This window comes from Carcharhinus amblyrhynchos, chromosome 15, assembly GCF_965287045.1.
Source record: "Carcharhinus amblyrhynchos chromosome 15, sCarAmb.v2.hapA, whole genome shotgun sequence".
In the NCBI taxonomy this organism is placed as follows: Eukaryota; Metazoa; Chordata; class Chondrichthyes; order Carcharhiniformes; family Carcharhinidae; genus Carcharhinus; species Carcharhinus amblyrhynchos.
Window position 1 is genome coordinate 33763152 of NC_137338.1, and position 25582 is coordinate 33788733.

Here is a 25582-nt window from a genome sequence, read left to right on the forward strand (position 1 = left end):
TACATGTCCAGTTCAGATTGGCGGTAATCAATCCTTTGCCAATTTAATCACTGCTGTCCCAACTATCTCAGTGACCTTTTCCCCTTTTATGCTTAGTTGTAGAAACAACACATCTTGCGGACCATTTGCTTTTTATAACGTGGGCCTCTTACATTCCTGCAGGATGTGGTGTATGCTTCACTGCACATCACATCTCTAATGTTATCTCTACATTACAGGCAGTCTTTTTATTATCCCTAATTATTGCTGTGTTAGCAGCATCGAACCTTATGTCCTATGTTTGTGACTAAACTCACAGTTGTTTCCATAAAGTGGGTTATCAATGTGCCTGACTATATCCAATCTATTTAACTTTAAGCTATTTCTCTATGCTCTACAGATATATGTGTTAACAGCATCTTTACCTATTGCTCACACACGAAACCATGGGACCTCTGTCCAACCTAATGTTATGATGTGGGTATGCTGGCGTTGGACTTCGGGAGCAAGCTGATGCAAATTTGGAGTTCTCAATACAGTAGATTTTCCAATACTTTCGCACTAGTCCCTACCACATTCCAATCAAGAGAAATAGCAAGTAAAATAATTATTCAAAGGAGCAAACCGGAAGATTTTTTTAGAAGTACAGAAGGAAGCGATTGACAACAATCCCACAGTAAACCCATATCCCCGTAACTCCACCTATTTACCCTCCTAGGCCCCCTGACATTAAGAGTCAATTTAGCGTGGCCAATCCACCTAATCTGTACATCTTTGGAGTGTGAGGGGGAAACCGGAGCACCTGGAGGAAACTCATATAGATACAGGGAGAACATGCAAACTCCACACAATCACCCAAAGCTGGAATTGAACCTGGGTCCCTGGCACTGTGAGGCAGCAATGCTAACCACTGTGCCACTGTATTGCCCAGTACAGTATTTGCATTTTTGTGGTGGTAGCGTAATAGGCAACAGGACTGGCCAATGTCCTTTATGAGGTAACACTTTTGAGGTGACATTTTGTTAAGTAGATGATGTAAACATTACAAAGTAGTAAGTTTAGATTTCCAAAATGCATTTGACAAAAATCTTTAATTTATGTCTGAAGGATAAAATGGCTGAGGGTAAAAAGAATGAACTCATTTGGGTTTTATCTATGTAGAGAAGTCTAGTTTTGTGAGAAACAGCTCAATGTTTCATTTCTCTAGAAACAAGTAAACAGAATGATTATTCTCTTGTGATGTGAGCTACAGCTAGTTGGAAAAGGGATACAAGTCCTTCATAACAGTGAAAGATATGGACAGAAACTGAAAGCAAATAACCATACCACAGAGCATTGTCTTTGGGCTCAAACAATGAAACTCCTTGGCCTTTAGGCTAAGATCAGTGACATATAAAGCTCAAGATGGAATGAAATGTCTTATCAGCTTGGATCTTGTTGGTCTGTCTTGCGGGGACCACCAACTGGATTCAACAGGATTTTGAATTTGATTTTTGGAGCAAGCAAGGAATGGATTTGGGTTTGCCCAGCCCACTCTGAGCATTGGCTTTGTAACTTTAAGGATGGAGTAAATAAAAAAAGACAAAACACCTGAATATTAGCTGAAGGCTAGAGATGGGACGTAAGCAAGTTATAAAATCAAAACGGGAAATAACCTATGGTGAGTTACATGGAATATACAATACAGAAACTAGCCATCCATACCAACCAGTGCATGCAGGGCTTATGCTCCACTTTGACATCCTCACATCTTTACTCAGCCAATCTCACCATTCTGACTCTATTCACTTTTCCCTCACCTGCTGTCTATTTTTCCCTTAAACACATCTATCCTATTCACTTTAACCATTCCCTTTGGGAGCGAGTTCCCCATTCTTATCACTTTTAGGTGACATTGACATGCATTGCCACTCAATCCTGTTCAATATCAATGCACAACAGTGAATCCTACAACTCTGTACAAACAGCAACACAAACAGAGCTGGATTAGGTGCTAGTCTGGAGTTGAGTGCAAACGCCTATTGAAAAGCTGCTTTACAGCTAGTCACTTGTTTCGAGGCAGAAGGAAGTTTTACAGATTAGAAGTTTGGACTTCCCCTTAAACATAACTGATAGAAAATCTAGGTTTAAAACCAGATACAATATTTCAGTGTGAATATAGGCAACTTTTAGTGCATTTCTAATCAAATAGATCTTACAAGTCCCAATTACTTGAACAGTTAAGTACAGTGATGGAACAGTTAATCATTGGATCGATGCTAAGATTTGTGTGATTAATTACTGTACACATAAATATAACTGAATGCATCCAAAACATGACTTTAAGTGCAGAATTCATTCAATGAGTTTAGAACGCCAACAATCAAACATACATACATATATATGTGAAATTATTTACTTTAAATGTACTGTGACCCAAGTGAGCAAATGAGAAACTGTGTAGTTACAGAAAGAGAAACGAAAGTGAAAATTATTTGATATTGCTGTTAATGTCCTAAATCGTGGAGAATTGCTAACAATTTTAATTTCTGTTTTCCAACAGTTTATATATTAGTGTCACAGGTAGGCTTATGTTAAGACTGGAATGAAGTTATTGTGAAAATCCCCTAGTCACCACACTCCAGCGCTCATTTGGATACACTGAAGGAGAATTTAGCATGGCCAATGTACCTAACCAACACAATGCTCAGACTGTGTGAGGAAACCAGAGCATCCATAGAAAATCCCCGCAGATTAGGGGAAAACTTGCAAGTTCCGCAGAGATAGTGACCCAAACCAGGAATTGAACCCAGATCCCAGGCACTGTGAGGCAGCTGTGCTAACCAATGTGCCACCAGTATTGTGCTCTTGGTGCAACCAAAGCACATACCCATTAAAGGTGCATTACAACATACAATGTACAATGCTGTGCATTTCAGCTGCCAGCTGCCAGCTGCATTAGGGTTAAGAAGTTTTCCTTTACAAGGTACTCCGTTTGGTATCCTTGATCACTACTATCACCGTCACTATTACCAATCCATGATTTTTCTTTTCAACACCTTCACAATCATTAGCACAGAAGTGTTAGTTCAAAACTGTCAGGTTAAAATTTAATGCTGAAAATGGACAAGTCACTGATTGAAGAGTAGAAAGGTCTAGGAATATGTCAAGGTCAGGAAAAGTATTAAGCAATCCCCCAATTAACAGCATGACTCAATCCATCACCACAACCAACCTCAATCCAACTACTGCATGAACCTGATCCAATTACTCCCCGATCCCAACCAATTACCGCCCAAACCCAACTATCCCAAAATACTGTGGATGCAGAAAATTTTGAATAAAAACAGAAAGTGCTGGATAAAGTCAGCAGGTCTGACAGTGCAGATCTAAATGGACCATTGCCCCAGAGTTAAATGTTGGGGCCAAATCTCCAACCCACCCACATCTTGCCACTGTTCTAACTTACATCAGTAAAGTTCAGTGGAAGTCGATAAGGAGGAGGCACCAAGCTGGGAGTGTAAATTTAATCTGTGTGGACAGACTAGAAACTACAAAACAAGATCTTACTGTCAGCAAAGATTCCTATGAGCTGATTTGTTTCTGATAGAAAGTTGATTTTTCTGTTGATTGTCACTTCATTCTTTGGTGAAAATGTTTCATTCATGGGTACATCCTGTGGGACTTCTTTAAAAGACTTGCATTCTCTGTATAAACCATCACTAATATTCTACAGAAGGATCATTTAGATTCACGCTGCCAGATCTTATGAATTTATCCAGCAATTTCTTCATCCACTGTAGTTTGGGATAGTTGGGTTAGGGCAGTAATTGGTTGGGGTGAGGAAGTAATGGGCTCAGGTTCTTGCAATAGTTGGGTTGTAGGTACAGTTGGAGTTGGGTGGAAGGTTGGTTGTGATGGTGGATTGAGCTCTGCTGTTAATTACTGAGTTAGACCAGAGATTAAATGACGTGTAATAATCCTAGGGTAAGTACCAGATAAATGGCATGCATCTAATGCAAGTTTCCAAACCAAAATCAGTGTAAGACATGGAGGGCCTGGGACAACGCAAATCAGCCCATTGGAAGCTTAAATTTCTTGGGTAATTATAGCACCTGTATGCACATTAGTACTTCTCCTTCAGTGTCCTGACATGTAACAAAAGTTCATTTCAGTGCATTGCAGCCTCTGATACCAGAAGAACTAGCACATTTTTAAAACTAATGCAGTGAATTGTAGAAACTCAATTTGCATTGAAAGGAATTTGTACTTACAAATCCATGGTTTTTTAGGCCATTACCCTGACATTGAATTGTGCTGAAAAGACAAGTACAATAGAACAGACACTCCAGATCTTTGGGTCAAACTGCATCTCTTTTTTTGTAATAATTCTCCTTTATTTTATGTCTAATTTTGTGAGTTTCTTTTATCCATTCAAGGGGTGTGGGCATCATTAGCTAGTCAGCATTTATTCCAGGCCATCCCTATTTGCCCTTGAGAAGGTGGTAGTGAGCTGCCTTCTTAAACCTGTTGGAGTGAAATCAAAGTTGAAGGACACAAAATGGTTATCTGGCACAAAATGGACTCTGGGAAAAGACATTGAGAGGCACTGACTTTGAACACAGACAGTACACAAAGAGTCAAAATCTGTAGTGTTTAAATTACTGCAGGAAACAGGTCAGACCTTGAGACACCTTAAACTTGAGATAAAAACAGACCCAAAACAATGAGCTTGATAACAAGATCAGCCATTGATGGGGGGACATAAATACATAAATGTATATAACAAGATCAGCCATTGATAGGGACATAACTGCATAAATGTATCTACTCTATGTATAGTGATGTGCTAACTGTTGATGTCTGTATTTATCTACTCAACGTGTAACGATGTGCTAACGGCTAATGTCTGTACTGTCCATTATCTAACAATGTATAAAAGATACTCAACTACCATTGTGTAGTTGAGAAGGTGACTGTCTGTACTGTGGAGTGCCAGTGCTTCTCCCAAAGCTTTGTCCAAATAAAACTGTTTGTTGAACCTCCAAGTCTGGCTCCGAAGTGGTAACTTTCCCCAATAAATTGGTGTAGTCGGGCAGGATCTCACTGCTGGTGAGTTTTGATCGGTTGGCCTCGATCGGCAAACTGGAGTAGAGATTATTGAATCTGTGAGAGTCAGACTGAGTCAACAATACAGTTTAAAAGGGGTAAAAATTAGGGGACTTTATGGTATAGAAATAAGTATCGATTATTAATGGTATAGTAATAAGTATTGGCTGTTACTTGTGCTACTTGTGCAGCCTTAGACCGGTGGTTAAGAGGGGAAATCTCCCACGCAAAGGCCAGGATCCTGAAGTGGGCATAGAGGCACAACGGCACTTAGGATCATGAAGCACAAGTGGCAAAGGTCATTTAACACCAAACTCTGTAGTGGCAAACAAACGCAGAGTTTGCCACCTGTTTGCATGAAAGTTTGTATACTTGGGTACTGGACTGTCAATGTTGTAAAAGTGGTGCGGGAAAGGAGCTGATCAATTCTGACCTAGAGCCGGACTCTGGTGGAGAATCCGCGTTGCCAGGGAGGTAATAGTGGCCGTGAGTATAAATAGAAACCCTAACGGTGGAGAAAACACGTTGCTAGGAAGTAACCATGGCCGGACAGTGGATAAAACACATTGCCAAGGAGGTAATCGTGGCCGGGGGTAGTGAAGTGAAGGAGGGAAAGGGTTAATGAATTTTGTACCTAGAGTGTATCACAAACATGGCCCTTCATCATAGTTGATCTTCCCAGACTTATATTGCTACTGGCATTAATGTAAATGTTTCACATAATTTAACTCGCGTTTTTATAACAGCTGATAGTTAAATGTGACTGTTATTTGTAGACCTTGTATGCTTTAACTCTTGTTTTTGTAGCAGCTGATAGTTAAATGTGTCTATTATTTTGTAGACTTTGCGAATATTGCCTGTTTGTATTAGTTAGACTTTGTTGCACAGATGGTAGTTTACGATACCGGCTTTGAACAGCCCAGTTCAAAACAGATCTGCTGATGGCAGATCACAATACCGGCTTTGAACAGGAAGAGTCCTGCTGGGACAGCCATAATCGTGCAAGTAACTTCAGAGAAGGGATGCCGATACCGCTGCAGAAGAAGCTTCCTGTGTCCTGACTGCAGGACTGCAATTGCTGAGGAACTCTGAGCTGCATCGCGACCCAGGGAGGAAGAGCTGGAGGTCTGGCAGGAATCGAAACTTTGAATCGTGATTCCTGCTGGAGCTCATAATGTATAAATATCTACTTGTGTTTGTGTTCTCTGAGAAGTCTGGTAAGCCTTAATCAGAGCCAGTTTCTCCCCAAAGCTTTGGAATAAAAACCACTGTGTTTTGACTCACTGTCTCAGAGATATTATTTTACCTACAACAGAAGACTATGAGATGGCAGATAAAGAAAGGATCTTTCATTGAAAAGTACATGACAGACAGAGACGCGTTGATTAAGAGGATGCAAAGGAATGGCTGGGATGTTTCTCAGACGTTAGAACAGCAGAGAAAGTGAATAGTTGGGAAAAGAAGAGACAAGACAAAGAGGATAGGAGTATTATTAGTACATCAATTAGCGAGACTAATTGAACGAGTAGTTGCTTCCACCAAAAAGTGAAGCGAAGATAAAGATACGATTAGAAAGTCAGAATCCAGAGTAAGGGAACTAGAGAAACAGAACCGAGAATCAATGGGGAGGGGAAACCGTTCCTCTACCCCATTATGAGTACACACAATAGGGACCAACCGCCCCCCAGAGGAATGGGAAGTGCTAGAACAAAACTTAGCACCAGTAACGTGAGGGGGAACAGATGTGCAGCCAACAGCAAACTATAAACCATTCACTCCAGGCAAAAGACAACAGATAATGACTTCCTTGGGTAAACTGCAAACACTAAATTAGGGAAGAATTAGATACAGTATGGGTAGGACACCAACTGCACCTAAGGGATATACACTAACTGGTCAGGGCAGCATGACCAACAGATAAATGGAGGCAGGTAGCAGGAGAACCCACCAGTCGCCCATCACAACATTATAGTGGGGGATGTTGGGCACACGTAGTCGCCCTAACAGCAGAAATAGATGCCCAACAGGCACCCTTTGCCCAGTTCAAAACAGAAGTCCAGAGAGTTTTAGGAAATGCTCCTAACTGGAGCAGAATTACAACATCCAAGCAGCTAAAGGGGGAAGGAGCTTCTGAGCACAGGGAATGGTTGTTCCAAGTGTACCAGGAATGCTCAGGGCAAGGAAACTCAGGCCGTGGGGATCAAGCTTTCACCCCGGCTTTCAAGGATGGGCTCTCTAGTGCTCACCAAACCATCCTAAAAAATAGGAGTGATCATGTCCCAGGATTATGAGGAACTAGCGGAATGGGTAGTGGCGTACTGGGAAATGGAGAGGAGAAATCCCAGACGAAATTAAAACAAGAAAGAGTAGATGTTTACAGTAGCGGGAGCAGAACTAAGTCCAAACAGACCTGTCACCATTATGGCCGACAAGGGCACTTCATAAAGGAATGCTGGGTCCCAAGGAAAGGAAACAAATTTGGAAGCAGTGGGAGACACTGTAATCATTGTAATAAAAATGGACGCACAGAAGCAATGTGTTGGGGCAAGCATGGAGACCCCTGGCCCGATCCATGACCGCAGCAAAATCAGAGGAACTAAGGAATGTCCGAGCTCAGCAAGATTGATGGTCTGCAGCCCCCATTCATAAGGGTAAGAAGGAAGGAAGAATCTATGTGTCTGCACTAGTAGGGCAATGTGAGATGCTGGTGGACACAGGAGCATCCATATATGTCACCGACCTTCACTTCCCCACTACAGGTAGGATGATTCACCTAACAGGAATAAGAGGGTACAAAACATCCACGTACCTGAGCGAGACCATGTTAGTAGAAATAAATAATTTGTATATACTGATGAAATTCTATGTGTGTAAAAATAACGAGAGTACAATAATGGGAAATGATTTAATGAACGAGTATGAGATTTTGATTGATTGTGGGAAGGGAGAATTAATCTGGCCAAAACGAAACAGTTGGAAAATTAGAATTCAAAAATTCACAAGTCACCTTGAAACTATCAAGGTGGCCACAGCCACCACCAGAGATTGGAGATTAGAAACAGAGGGGTTTGGAATCATCTGTGCCCCTGTCCCTGGAGTATGGACTGAGACAGGATTCTGACCCAATGACAGTGAAGGAATGGTGACATGGTTCCAAGTCAGGATGGTGAGTGACTTGGAGGGGACATGATGTTCCCATGTATTTGTTGTGCTGCTCCATCTAGATGGTAGTGATTGTGGGTTTGGCAGGTGTTGGAAGACAACTTAGTTTTGTCACATGCTGGTAAATTTCCTTGAAATCTGTTCCCTTTAGTTAGAAATTACCTTCCTTTTTGTCGAATTGTTGTTTCAATTGGCTGGTGAGTTATGAACTATGGATGAACAAGGTTAGTATTGAGAAATATCCTGTCCTTGTCTTATATCTAGACCCATTTTCAGCAGGAATGAGTGAGTAGTAAATGGGAGTGAAAATGAAGTGCTAAGTTCAATTATTGTCATTCTATCTGTGTTATAATTTGAAGTGCACCCAAGACACACCAATACCTTAGAAAGACCCATTCCACTTACAAGACTGCCCTCAATTAATTCATTAATTATTAGAGTATTCTGTCATTGGCATGCAAATCATAGTGTGATCTCCATTTAATCTTTTATGAACAACTTCCCAGGTATAAGAAAAATACAACAAATATTTTAATTTGGCTGTAACTTTATTAACATAATTGATAAATATGAATGTATCAACAAGTAACATTAAAAATAATTTCAGACATAACATTTATTCATGATTAATATAATTACAACACACCAAGTTTAATTACTGCCAACCAAATGACTTTTATCCACAATTATTAATATGTAATGTCTATTAATTTGTTTACGAGTATTGTTTCCCTAAGTATGGAGCATTTAAGAATCATTTTAATATTCACGATGTATAAAGTCAAAAGTACTGATTTTCTTGATGATCATGTTGTAAAAAAGAGCAATAACATAGAAATATAACAGCTTAGAAACAACTCTCCTCATTCTGGGAATGCTCTGGGGAAGACAATCATGCAAGGTCAATTCCAGTGACTGCAGGATAAATAAGTTAACTGGGTAACTTTAACTGCTGAGCCATTATTCCAACACGTAGGTAGAGTTAAGATTAACTTCTCTGTTCCTGAAGGCCCAAATAATTTTTTTTGTTAATTGATCATATTAAATTTTCAGTGTAAGTACCATGTTAATAACTTTGATTTGACTTGTTATGAGAATCATGAATGTTGTAAAACATCTCAAGCTGCTTAACAAAAAGAAAAAAGCTGGAGATCAATGGATATTTGAGCCTGAAGAGAATTAGGGATTTAATTAAAGGATATGGATAGAGGGGGGGAAGTGAGATAGAAATTCAGCCATGATTTTCGTGAATGGTGGAGTAGACTTGATGGGACATTAAGGCCTACTGCTACATTTATTTCTTATGTTTTTCTTATTTAGAGGGAAGAAGGAAAAATACATTGTTTAGAGGGGAGGACGGTTCCAGGTATTGTAAGTTACTGGGGGCTTTAATTGGCCAAAATCTAATTGGATGAGTGGAGGATAGGGGCATTGTTGAAAAGGTGCTCAACAAGGGAACAAGAGGTTCCGGCTGTCTTAAAGCTACCTCAATGAGAGGGGACTGAATTTTCATTGAGTCACACAGGAACGGAAATTCAATTTAACAGCTTCCTGGCCATTTTCCTTGAGATGGACCTTAGGTTGGAAGGATTACCCACCATGAAGTGGTGGTAACCAATTGCGGTGATTAAAAGTTAAATTTAATATATTAGTCACAAGTAAGACTTACATTAACACTGCAATGAAGTTACTGTGAAATTGCCCTAGTCACCACACTCTGGCACCAATGCAAGTAACCAACATGTCTTTTAGACTGTGGGAGGAAACTGGAGCACCTGGACAAAGCCCACGCTGATATGGGGAAAACATGCAAACTCCACACAGACAGTGACCCAAGCCGGGAATCGAACCTGGGTCTCTAACACTGTGAGGCAACAGTGCTAACCAGTGTACCACCAATGGAGAAGGATGGGATTTCGGCTGTAATATCATGGTATGTCAGAAATTTGAGTTTATTTCTGTCATTTCCTCAAATTAATATAAAGTAACATGAAAGAATGAAAACCGCTGAATGTACAAGTATAATTTTGAATATGGCATATTTACCTACCATCCTTTTATTTTAGTAGCATCTCTCAACGATTATGAAGTAACACATGAGCAGAACAAACAGAATATAGCGGACAACTGACTGGAGATTGTTCAGAATAATTGCGGATTCTGCAATATAACCACACTGGGTAAAGAATAATTCTGTAGCTGTAGCTGGAGTAAACTAAAGAAAATTGACAATTTGTTATTAGTCCAGTTTGCAGTAGCGTATTCCACTTGAATTGAGGGACTTCAGGTTCATCACAAGATTACAGCTCATCACACTTTATTTATTTCCAGATATAACTCAATGAATAAATATAAACTAATAAATAATATCTCAAATAGTAAATATACCCTTCTGATCTGAGCTTCTTCAGAAATGTGGAATGTACCTTCAATCGAAATGTTTCTTTGTCATGCTGGATTATTGGGGAGAGATGAACCATAACCCATTTTTACAGCACTAGCTGCAGTATTCTGGTAAGTGTTCATTAACACTGAAAATCTGGGGGACATTTAAACAATTTTCCATTCCAAAGATGTGCGGGTTAGGTGGATTGACGATGCTAAATTTCCCCTTAATGTCAGGGAGACTAACTAGGGTAAATGCATGGGGTTGTGGGGATAGGCCATTGGTGGGATTGTGGTCAGTGTAGACTCTATGGGCCAAATGGCCTGCTTCTGCACTGTAGGATACTATGACTGGGATTCTCTGCTAGCGTCGCCTTTAACCTGGAGGATCCTGCTCGAGGTCAATGGACTTTTGCATGATCCTCGCACCACCTGCTATAATTCCCATGCCGAGTGGGATGGGAGAATTCCGGCCTATGACTCTATGACTGTAGTGTTTGAGTGCCTGAGGGAATGGGTAAATGTGGAGATGGGCTGGGAGGTGTTGTAAGGGGATGGGGTGATGGTTGAGTAGGGTGGCAGTGTTGCAGGTAGATTGAGAGTTAGTTGAGGAGGGTGGTAGGTGGTTAGGGTGGTGAGATAGGGTGGTCTGGTCAGGGATGAGGTGGGGGGCGTTAGAGGTAAGAAGCTGGATGCTGGTGGTGGGGGGGGTGGGGGCAGGATTGTGGCCTGGTTGGGTCAGGGGTTGTTGGTGGGGTGTTGGGAGAGTCGGGGGAGTCAAGTAGTGATATTGGTTCAGGTTCGGTCGGTGGGTCTAGTAGGAGGGGTGGGGGAGTGTTGGTTGGGCGTCAGCATGTGTGATTGATGAGTCTATTATACAGTGACCCAGGAATTTGATCAGGATTTTTCTGTCTAAAGCTTCCTGAGTAACTATCAAGGTAAGCCAGTCAGAAGTGTCTGAAGTCTGAATAGGACTCAAGAGTTAAAGATTTTTGCTGAGGAATTCTGTTAATTCCCATCATATTTTATAAAACATAGTCAATCTGTTTTTTTTAAATCTCCTTTGTTGTACTGATCCCATTCCAAATCTTTGATCAAAGATGTTGGGGGGGGATGTTGGTGGTGGGCAGCAGGGGTGTGATTCAGCTAGTTTGCCACGCTGCCCTAGCAGCACAATGGGCTGGGAGACTTCTGCTGAGTGCCACGGCCTCCACTCTTCTCCCGCTGCCGGATTTCCGCTGCCATCAGCTCTGTGCCACAAATCAGTGCAGAGCTGTGTAAATTATGCTATTGAATATTAGCATAGCATTAGCGGGCCGGGACTGAAGTCTCCAGGCCCACTTGCCTCTCCCATCGCCGCACCTCCCCCCCTCCCCCGCCGCTGCCAGAGTATTTCATTCCAGCAGGGTATACAACAGCTCCAGTCTGTCCATCTCTGCTAGAATGAAAGGCGGCCATGGAGGCCCCCAGGAGTTTGGGGTTAAGGTGAGATGCCCCCCCCCCTCCTTGGGCATTGTCAGCTCAGCAGTGCCAGCCTGGCTCCCTGGCACTGCCCAAGAAACAAAGTGGCAATACCTAGGGGCGCCTTGGCACTGCCCACAAACCATCCAGCAGCACCAATGGAGTGGAACCAGAGCAGGGGCAGGACCTATGGGGGGGTTGGGGCCTCTGGGGGGACATCGATGGTGTTGGGTGGTCCCGCTGCCACTCTGCACTCGGTGGTGACAGAGGGAAGGAGGCCAGCAATCGGCACTGGACGTTGGGGTGGAAGGGGGAAGGTCTCGGCCTGCAGGGAGGGTCAGGACTGCGATGGGGAGTGGAGGAGTGGGGGTGGCATCAGGGCTGTGGGGGTGAATGGTTGGGAGATTGGGACTGCGGAGGTGGCAGATCGAAGCGGGCCAGGAGGGTGGGGGAAGTTGGGGCTTGCCCACACATTTCTGGGGTGTCAGTGATCAGGGTATGGGTGGGGGAGTGGGTGTGGGGGGGAGGGGGGTCGCTCGGCCAGCGATGCAGGGTCATGGAGCTGGCCAATGATCAAGCTGGCCAGCAATCAGGAGCCGGTGTACAGTACTATTGGACTTGCATTGATCTCCACTATGATAGATCAGCACATGCGCAGTGGCCAGCAGTGCTATGCTATTGGCCTCTGCAACAGGAATTGGCCCCACCCAGAGCTTTTTAATGAGATTCACGCTCGGGCTCTCTGCTGTGCACAGAGTGTGGGAGATTCATTTTGAAAAGTTCCACAGAAAAGAGCAGCGGGATTTACTCCAGTTTATACGGAAATTCAACAATTTGAATTTGAATTTGAATTGAGTTTGACAAGGTACCTCACAAGAGGTTATTGCAGAAGGTTAGGGGACATGGAGTTGGGGGTAGGGTGTTAGCGTGGATAGAGGATTGGTTGTCAAATAGGAGGCAGAGAGTGGGGGTCAATGGGTGCTATTCGGATTGGCGGTTGGTGACTAGTGGGGTGCCCCAGGGGTCGGTGCTGGGGCCTCAGCTATTTACCATTTATATAGATGATCTGGAGGAGGGAACCGAGTGCAGGGTGTCGAAATTTGCTGATGACACCAAGATTGGGGGAAAGGCAAATTGTGCGGAGGGTGTGGAGAGTCTGCAGAAGGATCTAGATAGGCTGGGCGAATGGGCCAGGAAATGGCAAATGGAATTTAATGTTGGCAAGTGTGAGGTGGTCCACTTTGGTAGGAAGAATGGTAGGAAGGACTATTACTTACGAGGCGAAAAACTGCAGCAGGCGACGGTGCAGAGGGACCTCGGGGTCCTTGTGCATGAGTCGCAAAAACCCAGCCTGCAGGTGCAGCAGGTGGTCAGGAAGGCGAATGGGATGCTGGCCTTCATAGCGAGGGGGATTGAATATAAAAGTAGGGAGGTCTTGCTGCAGCTGTATAGGGCATTGGTGAGGCCGCAGCTGGAGTACTGTGTGCAGTTTTGGGCGCTGCACCTGCGCAAGGATATTTTGGCCCTGGAGGGAGTGCAGAGGAGGTTTACTAGGCTGATACCGGAGTTGAGGGGATTGAGCTATGAGGAGAGGCTGAATAAACTAGGCTTGTACTCGTTAGAGTTTAGAAGAATGAGGGGAGATCTCATTGAGACGTATAAGATGATGAATGGGATGGATAGGATAGAGGTGGAGAGACTCTTCCCGCTCAAAAAAGACAGTAGGACTAGGGGGCACAGCCTCAAGATAAAGGGGAGGCGGTTTAGAACGGAGTTGAGGAGGAACTTCTTCACTCAAAGGGTGGTGAATCTCTGGAATTCTCTGCCCATTGAAGTGGTGGAGGCTGCCTCGCTAAATATTTTTAAGAAGCGGGTTGATGGGTTCTTGATAAGAGAGGGGATTAAGGGTTATGGGGAGAGGGCGGGAAAGTGGAACTGAGCCACAACAGATCAGCCATGATCTTATTGAATGGCGGGGCAGGCTCGAAGGGCTAGATGGCCTACTCCTGCTCCTATTTCTTATGTTCTTATGTTCTTATGAATTCTTTTGGGAGAATCTCGTCCAAGATTTTGGTGTACTTCTCAGACTGATTCGCGCAGTCAGGCAACACTTTTTTTTCAATTTTATTTAAATCTCACACCATATCCCACATACAATTTGCATTCTCTGGCAAACGTTTGGTAGGCTATAACTCTGAGATTTTAGTTCTGCTTTGTCCTTTCCCATCTCTAATATACCCATCATTCCCCACTTCAAAAGTTTCCATCCACTACATAATTTATGATTATGACAGAAATCTAAAGAGTTAATTTCTATGGGGAGATGGAAACTATATAAAAATATAATGCACCTACCATCATAATTTTCATTCTTCCATGCGGCAACTGTAAAAATGAGATTAAAGAAAGATAATATTTAGAAATAAACTTTTAGTAATAAATATATGATAGGTTTAATCATTGCCAGGATTTTGATTCCATTTCTGTGGTAGCCACAAGTGCATAAATCATGACACCCCCTCCACGAACATCCTCAACACCGGTGCCCCACAAAGCTGTTCTCAGCCCCCTACTATACTCCTTATACATCTATGACTGTGTGGCCAAATTCCCCTCCAACTCCAGTTTCAAGTTTGCTGATGACACCACCATAGTAGGTCAGATCTCAAACAATGATGAGACAGGGTACAGTAATGTGGTAGAGAATCTGATGAACTGGTGCGGCAACAGTAATCTTTCCCTCAATGTCAACGAAATGAAGGACATTGTCATCAACTTCACGAAGTGTAAAGGAAAACAATCCCCTGTCTACATCAATGAGGATGAAGTAAAAAGGGTCAACAGCTTCAATAAAGAACGTCTTTCACTAGGATACTGTAGTTGCAAATCTTTATGTAAGCTAAAGTTGAGCTCAATACTTAGCCTCTGAAAAGCCCCTTACACTAGTCCTCCTGGGTTGCCACAGCGGTTGGGAAGGGACTGCAGTATGGAGCTTACAAGGGCGAATTTATGCAAAAAATTTTAAGTTCAAGACGAGCATGAAATAGGGAGTTTCCAATCCATTTTTTGGGTGAGTCCAAATTTGTGATCTTATGTAAAAAAATCAAAAATGTTTCTTGCCTGTAGGGGGAGGGAGTGGAGCTTAAATCGTGTGAATGCTCCTTCAGAGCAACAGATGGCTCCATTGTACACGCTTAAGTCCCTCTGCTCTGAGAGCCTCTGCTACGCTCAATCAGCCTCCATGCTTTTACAGCCACCCCCCTCCCCTAGCTACTGTAGGGACGCAACTCGCAGTAGTCAAGCCCACCCCTCGCCACTGATTGGCCTGCCCCAGTCTGGCCCCGCCCCTTGGCACAGCCCAGTGCCTAGTGGGGAGTGCCAAGATGCCAGGTCGGCACTGCCCAACAGATATCACCCACTTACTGCTGACCTCCCAGGGAGCCACAACAAGCCTTCGGTTCTACCGACGAGGCCATCACATCTGGTTCCCTTTGCTGGGGATCAGCTGTGACCCTCACCAGAGAGAACCTCATCCAGCAAGGCCATAGAGACAAGTGAGCCTGGACGATAAAGTCCCGGGCTCACTAATTACAGTTAAATTATATTAAAATTCAATTTAAATAATTTAATCAGCCTTGTGCTGGATATGGGAGTGAGACGGAACTTGCCAGATTTCTAATGCCGGTAAGATCACAAAAGGCGAGAAATCAAGCACAAACCTAATTTCTTGGTGCAATCTTACCAGGTCATCCCACCACCCCATGGGGCATGATAGTAAGATCGTCCCCTATGGAACTGTGTATGCACTGTCCTCAGTTGATCTACAAGATGAGAGACTCTTAAAAACATTTAATCGTGTAACTGAAGGAATAAATATACTGACGGAGGCCCAACTCAAAGGGTGGGCATGTGATAATCTCTTCAGAGATCTGATAGATGAAGTTAAGTCTGACATTGAAGATTTGACATTTGGAACCGTTCCCCAACATTTGCCTCCTTATACAAAATAAACTCTTTCAACATTCACGAAGACAAACGTGAATTAGTGATCACTCAACCAAGTGGCAGTCCAGTGAAGGGGGCTACAAAATTTATTTTGGTGGTCCCAGAGGAGAATATTTCCAAACAGGCTTTTCAAGAGCAGCTACAGATTTAAATCACTACGGACAGAAGAATGGGGCTGGGTTCGCCGAGCCAGGTCTAAAGGATTTATGACCCATAAGGAGGACCAGGCACATTTGAGCACAACAGAATGCTGTTCAGAATCAGAACATTACATAGTGTGCGCCAATTGGACCCTTGAGCCTTGAGGGAACATCAGCTAGTTATTTACCATTGAAGGAAGCATTTAAAATGGTACAGGTGGGCCCCACATAATGGTACATGATCACACTGGAGGCAGAAATAATCTTTGGGGCCTTACTTTGTGAAAGCAATCACAGCTTTGTCTGCTAATGACAGACTCATTGACTATGGGAGAGTTCCCTCTTCCTGGAAAAACAAGAGGTTCCAAGCTTGGTGCCTAGTGGGATGACTCATTGTATATTGATGAGACATTGGGGGAAGTGGTCTGACAGGCCATGCGGGAGGCTATGGAATTTGTCCATGAATATGTCAGCATTCCAAAGAAAATGTCCATAAAGGATGGATACAGATGAACCCAGATTGCCATCAGATTGAAACAATCAGGATTACACCATTGGCAATATGTATTTGTTCCAAGAATGGCAGGAAATCGCCTAACTAACTGTGAGAAATAATCAGGATGGGGATTATCATAGGGACAAGGGTAATGTTATTGTGGGCCAGCACGATGTGCTGTTATCAAAGAAGATCTGTTAAATTGACAGCTTTGGCAGTGTCTTGCTATGCTTCTATGCCATCCTGCAAAAAGGGAGAAGCGGGAAATTTAGAAGCTGAAATTTACAGCAGGGTAGTTTAGGAAAACGTCTGACATCTGGGCAACCAGCCATCCAAAAGATTCAGAGAGGTGTTCTCACCATCATATTGGTCTTTTTGGGTGGTCACTCCAATGGCCAAAGGGTGGGGGCCGTGGCTGAAAGAGTTAATAATCCCTCAAGTTTAAAAATCACACAAATTGCATTGGGAAGCCTTGGCATCATAGTGGCTTTTGCCCTACAATATCTGTTCTCATCATTTCTTCTCACTTACCCAGTTCATCCAAAGAGTCTTCTCTCTCTTTATCACTGGGCCAAGGTGATCACCAATCCAATACAATCACCTCAGTGGGTCCTCATGTGCAGTTAGCATGCTGGTGCTCCTATTGCCAGTTGCTGTCTTCCTTGTACTCAGGTACTTACCTACCTGTCTAATTGTGCTTGATAAGACTCCACTCCCCACATCCCACCACACCCCCCCCGCCCATCTCAACTATCCCTGTAATTCCAAGAGAGTGACCGTTTTCTGCACAGCCCCTCACGTGTGCTACAGGGAAGACATGTATTTTCAAATGGATAAGACAGAGCTCTTTGTGCCAGTCACTTCTGTACAGGGTCTAGGTGATTCCCTGAGGTGGACACAACTGGCTCCCCCTTGTGTACCTGCCTCCCTTCATCAGATCTGCCTTAGGTAATGTACACAGTCCATATGTCCTATGAAAATCTCAACATCCTCATTAATGAGCTTAAGTTTTTTGATGAGGCAATAGTATCAATGAAGGTAATGCAGTTGATGTGAAGTACATTAACTTCCAAAGGACATTTCATGGATTGCCACATAACAGGCTTGATTGCAATGTTACAGCTCATGAAATCAAGCGGGACATGAATTGGCTGGGTGATTGGATACAGAGAGTAGTGGAGAATCATTGTTTATTTGACTGGAGGAGAGTATGTGGTAGGTTTTGTTTTAGGAGTCAGCTATTGGAACCACAGCTTTTCTTGGTATATTTCAATGACTTAGACTTGGCCGTGCAAGGCACAATTTCAAAATTCACACGTGACACAAAGCTCCAAAATATTGTGGCCTGTGAGAAAGATAGTGATAATCTTCTGGAGGAAATGGAAAGCTTCATTTAGTGGATGCACACACAACAAAGAGAAGTGTGAAGTAACACATTTTAGTAGAAAGAACAGAGAGGGACAATACGGATGCAATTCTAAAGAGGGTGAGAACGTGTGTGAATATGTGCAGAAATCTTTCAAAATAGCTGGGTTGGTTCAGGAAGTGGTTCAGCAAGCACCTGGGATCCTGAACTATATAAGTAGCAGCGTGTACAACAAAGTTATAATTGAACCTTTATTAAGACACTGGTTCAACATTAACGGGCATATTGGCCAAAACTTTCTGTTCTTGTTCTTTACGGGCAGATTTGGGAGACGGAAGTGGAAAATCTCGCAAGAGGCCCAAATCATGTTTTTCTTTGACAGGAAGTGTCAGTGTGATTGGCCCTGCCCCTGCCACCCCCACTAGTTATGTAATGGGAATCCTGATGTTCAACACTGGGGACAGTCAGGATCTGAATCGGACTCCCCGGCCTTTCAACAAGCTAATAAGATTCATAGGCAGAATACAGTCTTTAAGAGAACAGGGGATCAGTCAAAAGTTAAATGATTATTAGGCAGGCTAACACAAATAGCTTACACATATGTGAAGGCAGTAATTGAATCAGAACAAGTAGTTATGATTATAAAACATGTTTGCTGATATTTTAAATGTATTTTAAATGGATTATTTCGTCAAACAAAGTTACAGAAAGGATGGTGGTAAATGTCATTAGTTTAAAACCGGAAGTCTGGGAATCGGCTAGTCAGCATATTGGGAATTCCTATGAGGAAACATATTCTGCAACATTAATGAATAGATGTATTCACTGCCCAAACACAGTGGGCAGTGGATGCAGGAACACACGTCTATTCAACTTGGCAGTGAGCCGGTGGGGATGTTCACTTTGACCTTATGGCAGCATCTACCATTGTCAGGCAACAGGGATGTAGTTAGAGCCAAGAAGAGAGGCTATGTCAGGATTTAAAGGAGGAATAAAATATCACCATGCTATTAAGTATCATATGGTTGGCTGCTGAGATACTTGATGGAGATTTGTACTGATGAATGATTACTAAATGAAATTGATTTTAATGAAAGGCAGAATTATTGATTAGGAAAAACTATAAGTGATCTGTATTTCATCATGTACTTTAGGTCTTTTGGAATGGTTCTGTAGCTCTGTTCCTATTGCTGTTTAACCCTTTGGAAGTCTCTGGTCGACTGTATGTTTGTTCCATGTAAAATATATTTGTTACACCTTTGCACAGAGGTATTTGCCTTGTGAGTTTTGAATTGTCTAAGTTAAGATACAATTGGCCACCGTCAAATTTCCCCTCAACAGTCTTCCGTGGTGCGCACGTGACAGGCAAACCTCACAGATGAGTTCAAGTGAATGTGTCATTCAGACGGGAGAGGCTCATGCCTGGGGATTACCCGAGCAATAACAGGGGCAATGCCAGGGGGCAGACAGGGGGTTCCACCTGAACTTTTGTGCACTGGGGCAGCTTTTATACATGGCCTTCCGATCTTTAAAAAACTGAGTTGCTGGCAGAGTAGTCTCTGCCAAGCGTTAAATCGTGGGACCCACCCTTTGAATTTTTTTCCACTATATTCCTAACAATACAGTGGAAAAGCCGTGGCTGGTGCCGATGGCTTCAATTCCACTTTTTCCATCTGTTACAGTTCACGACAGTGTCAATAGAGACTGCTCCCATTTGCCAATGGATTGAGAGCTAGGGGAAACCAATTTAAGGTGAATGGCTAAAGAAGCATCAGTGACATGACTTAGTGACTAGGGCCTGGAATGCACTTCCTGAAAGGTTTACGGAAGCATATTCAATTCAATGGTTTTTGACAGGGAAGTCAATAGGACCTGAAGGGAAAACAATTTGCAAAGCTACCAGGAAAGAACAGGTGATCAGGACTAGCTGATTTGCTCTTGCAGGGAGCAGAAGAAGGGCTTTCTGTACAGCTGCAAGCATTCTATAATCTGGGACTTATTCTGTACATCTCAATTTAAGGAACGGACAGTTTAAACCAAATGACATTTGCTGCTGTTATTATGTTTTAATGTGATCGATTTTCTAAAAAGCAACTATACATAACTACAGATTACATTTTAAATAATTTTCCAAAAGTACTAACTTATCAATATACATCTCACTGGTATTACTGCTCTCGCCATTTCTGCAGCTATTTATATTTGATTATATCTGTTAACTCCAACACCATAGAAAAAGCTATTAGTTAAACTCAAAGCTGAGAGATAGAGGATAAACTCTAATGAACAATGGCAGAATGGTGGAAATTACCTGGAATGTGTTACAGAAGTAATGTCCAGGTAGGAGGAAGTGCTACAGCATGAAAAGACCTTCCACACTGTTTGTGGGGCAGCCTCTAATGATACCCTGAAGGGCCACTGACTGGATTCACAGTCTGTTACTAATGGGTAGACCATAGACATTGCAAGCCAGGCCATTCACACATGCAAATTACAAACATGGTCCAACAACATGTGTCTCCTTAATGGCTAATCTATTGCCTAATCCAAACAACAAAGTTTCATCAAGATACCTTCCCTTACCTTGAACAGTTAGATGACTCCCAGAGCCCATGATCTTCTTTGAAAGTGAGCCTTTGTGAATAAGGATGTTACAATAATATATCCCTGTGTCACTAATAAGAAGGTCCTTAATCCTCAGTTTGCTGTAGAAATAAGTTGTGTTCACCCTGGACACAATGATACGATCATCATCCAACTTGGCACTGATATTTCTCACATGTGTATCACCTAGTATCACTTTAACGTAATGCCAATAGATACTGCCATTTGCTGCCTTGCCTTCATCCTGTAGAATGCAGTCGAAATGGGCAGTCTGGCCTTCCTGCAGCCAGAGTGTTGGGGGAAACTGTAGTCTCTTTGATCCAACTGCAACACCTATTACAGAACAACCTCATTAAAGTGTTGAAGATCGTTACAACTCGTCAATGTAAGTTATAGTAAATCTGTCACAATATTGAGAGTGATTACTCAGATACATTACTTATATCTAGAATCAATATACTTACAGGCTGCAAACAAAAGCAATGTGGCAAGCATCATGTGTTATCATTAATGATGGTATGAATAAATGGGTTTCTTTGCTGCCGTAAGTTAACTGTAGCAGCAATTTCACTTCCTTTTTTCTTAGTAAGCACTTCTCCTTTGCTACATTTGTTCTCAGAATGCCTCTCATTTTAATGAAACTAGTTTCTTGTTTGAAAGATCTGTCGTAAAATGCATTTTTTTCTGTGAATTTCTGAGTGTTAGAAAAACATTTGCAAATGTCCTGAAATATGTTGATAATAAGAGAATCAAGTCATTAATTTATTTTGAGAAACTGGCATTTTTATCCTTTCTGGAATTCTAACAGGTCAGTTATTGATGAGAAACTCTCTATCTGACTTGATCTATGGAATGTTACTGGGATTGTTTCCATGGGTGTTTTTCTTCTGCGATATTAAGGTTTAATGCAGCAAATAGGAAAGCGAGTATCTCCCTCCTGAGAGAGTCAAAGTAAGTCTATCTAAAATGGCCACTAAGAGAATGAGGAGAGATTAGGACAGATTAAGAGAGGTATCTTTATACAGCACATTGTTAAGAGTCAGGAATGTTTAGTCATTGGGACTAATTGCACCTTTTAAAGGAAAATTGGATCAAGTTTTGAAACGGAGGAACATAATTAGAAAATGCTGGAAATGCTTGACAGGTCAGACAGCATCTAACCAACAGAAACAGAGTTAACGTCCCCATAATCAGTTTGAAAAGTTTCCAGAATCCATTGAACTTTGCTTTGTGTTAGTTTTGGAATGCTTTTGTTTTGGAATGTTTTAGCTAAGAGATAGCATAGACATCATGGACTAATTGGCTGCTTCTGTGCTGGTCAACTACTATTCGTGATACCGCAGTTCTACAAAGGGGATTGATCTCAATATAGGCAAGGCAAATGTTTGCCAAAGGTTGTAATGTGACCTCTTGCCACAGTTTCGTTATTGTAAGAAGTGTAAGAACAAATATTCAGGAAGGCTCCAAAGCCATTAAATGTACATTTGCTGAACATGATGCTTAAGGCCAACAGTATGAAGCAACAACTTGAAGACCATGCTGAACTCCTATTTAATGAATAATTGTGCTTGAATGACAGATCCAAAGGAAGCTTCAAAAGGAACACTATTGTTACGTTACATCAAGAGGTTGACGTTAGGGTCCAACCCAAAATTCAATCAAGAAGTACAACTGAAAAAGACAAGCACTGTACTCATGAACAAAGCAAAAGCTAATGGGGCCACAAATGACTGCTTGGAAGAGAAGAAATGAAGAAGTACAATAATGATGTATAAATTATTTGGGGAAAATGTGATTTGTTTCTCCTGCTTTAATACCTTCAAAATGCTTTCCCCTTTGAATGTTTTCACAATCTTTGTGTATGTCAGAGTGAGAGCCAGTGACAACACAGCTAGGAGTCTTCTGCTCGTGCACTCGGTAATTTAGACTATGAATTGAAGGGTGCAGCAATTGTTAGAATCAGTTGATACAGAGGAACTGAGCTGACAGATAAATCTGGAGATACAGATTCCTGGAAATTCTTATAAAAGCACTTCTTAATTTTATGAACTTCTCAGAATCAGACTACTGTCAAATTTTCCGCTATGGTATTAACCCTATGGGTCTAAGCACTGTATTTCGTTACAGTGATCTCCAAAGTGACCCCTATAAAACTAATTGTTCTTACACAATCTTTTCCCAGAGTTCCAGTGGGTTTCTGTCTTAAAGCTAACGCCATGTTTCTTTTCCCCAGATACAACCTGAGGGTGTAAAACACAGGAAATGATTAGTTACTTATGCTCTATAAAAATGTCACAGGACTGAGATGACCCCCTTCTCTCAGGGATGTACAACTGATAGAACTTCTGGTGTTTGCTTCCTGGAGCATGATTTGAGGGATAAGGGAAAGTTGCAACATCTCCTGGTATCTGAAACAATGGTAGTATCCCAGGCAAGTGAATTTGAATAGATTTGTCATTTCAATGGGCCCTAGATCTGTAAGCCAATTGAGCAGCAAACTAATTCCATTAAATCTCAAAAGACCTGAGGCTCAGTGGCCATCTTAGCTAGGAAGCTGTGGATTTTTGCGATGCTCAATTCTGTTTCCCCAGTTCCTCCTAAGCTGTGGTCTTGTGCTTCCATTGAAATGGAGTTGCTGGTGAATCACTGGCTAATTATAGGCTGATGAGCTGTAGCCAACACCAATAAAGTTATCATTTGTTCTGTTATTGGCTTCAATGAAGATTTTACTTTTGAAATGCAAACATGAAAGGTAACTGCAAACCCAAGATTCACAGCAGTTACTTGCTGAACATTCTTGGAGGTTGGCTCCAAACCTGCACATTTGTGTGAAACTTCTCAAACATTTTATTGGCTATGTTAATGTGGACTCAGTCAAAGCACTTCCATCTCTAAGTCAGAAGGTTGCAAGTTCATGTTCTATTCCAGAAATCTTTGCACAAACTGGACTGATCTTTCACTGCAGTATTGAATGCACTGTCAAATATGCTGTCCATAGGTGATTCATTAAACTCAAACTACATCTGCTCTCTCGAGTGGAAGTACATAAGAACATAAGAAATAGGAGCAGGAGTAGGCCATCTAGCCCTTCAAGCCTGCCCCGCCATTCAGTAAGATCATGGCTGATCTGAAGTGAGTCAGTTCCACTTTCCCGCTTTCTCCCCATAACCCTCAATTCCCGTATCTATCAGAAATCTATCTACCTGTGACTTAAATATATTCAATGAGGTAGCCTCCACCACTTCAATGGGCAGTGAATTCCAGAGATTCACCACCCTTTGAGTGAAGAAGTTCCTCCTCAACTCTGTTCTAAACTGCCCGCTCCCCCACCCCCACTTTATTTTGAGGCTGTGCTCTCTAGTTCTGTTTTCCTTTCTAAGCAGGAAGAATCTCTCTATCTCTACCCTATCTATCCCCTTCATTATCTTGTAAGTCTCTGTAAGATCCCCCCTCAACCTTCTAAACTCTAACGAGTACAGGCCCAGTCTATTCAATCTCCCTTCATAAGCTAACCCCCCTCATCTCCGGTATCAGCCTGGTGAACCTTCTCTGTACTCCCTCCAAGGCCAATATATCCTTTCGCAAATAAGGGGACCAAAACTGCACACAGTACTCCAGTTGCAGACTCACCAGTGCCTTGTACAGTTGCAGCAAGAAAACTGCATGCTGCAATTGCAAAGAGGAATATCAGTTCAAAATTTAACTAACTGCAGTTTGTTTCCCACTGAAGTGCCAGATGTGCGATTTTTGCCTAGGCACTAAGGATGAATTCACACCAGGAAACGGTAAACAAGATGGCATCAGAAATTGACACCTTTCTGCTCTTACTAATATTCAACATAAGGATGTGTGTGTGGCTAGAGGCCTAGAAACATCTGGGGCTTTATAATTTGCAGAGAAAGAGAAGAATGAAAGGTTTGATTATGGCCAAGTTAAGTTTATTTATTAGTCACAAGTTGGCTTACATTCACACTGTAATGAAGTTACTGTGAAAATCCCCTAGTCGCCACACACCTGTTCGGGTACATTAAAGGAGAATTTAGCATGGTCAATTCACCTAACCTTTGGACTGTGGAGGAAACCAGAGAACCTGGAGGAAACCCATGCAGACACAGGGAGAACGTGCAAACTCTGTGCATACAGTGACCCAACCCAGGAATCAAACTCGGGTCCCTGGTGCTGTGAGGCAGCAGTGTCAACGACTGTGCCATGCTAAATTCTCCCTTAGTGTACCTGAACAAGTGCTGGAATGTGAAGACTAGGGGATTTTCGCAGTAACTTCATTGCAGTGTGGATGTACTTGTGACTAATAAATAAATTAACTTACCCTACCCAGAGGAACAACAGGATAGACTGCATTTATTTCTCAAAGTGATTAATGTTTAGAGACATTGGGCAGAATTTTACAGCCTTTTCTGCTGTGTGATTCTCCAGTCCTGCGAAGTCAATGCATTTTACACCTTTACCCCCGTTGTGAAAGGTCCGTAATATTCCACCTATGGAATATGCCAAGACATGGTCAAACATAGCTGTTACGTTGTAAGCTGATAAATATTTTACCAAGTGCTAAATAAAGTAAGTCCTTTAAAAAGCTGGACGAATTTGGATTTGACAGTATCGATATACAAATATCTTATTGAATATGATAGCCCATGGGCTCTCCCAGACCAGGTAAAGGTCATGATCATTACAGAAGATAACCAATCACAATAATGTGGATTGCAATGTTGGATGAATATTTGGCAGTTTCACCAGTTATTGAAATTGAATTTGGTTAAGTTTTATCACATATTGTTAGTGTTAGTTCCCCACTCTGAAACAACACCCTCATCTAATAATATGAAGCACGAATGCAACTGAGCACTGCCACTGCCGGTGTGGAGTTTGCAGTTTCTC

At 42.3% G+C, this 25582-nt stretch overlaps 1 long non-coding RNA gene across 1 annotated transcript; it reads right to left on the reverse strand.

The window, feature by feature from the left end:
* Window positions 1-8838: 8838 nt before the first annotated feature.
* Window positions 8839-15154, reverse strand: LOC145352953 (uncharacterized). Its single transcript, XR_013888624.1, has 3 exons — window positions 14431-15154; window positions 10280-10389; window positions 8839-9232 (listed from the first exon to the last, which is right to left on the reverse strand). It is a non-coding gene; the product is annotated as an uncharacterized LOC145352953 (long non-coding RNA).
* Window positions 15155-25582: the final 10428 nt, after the last annotated feature.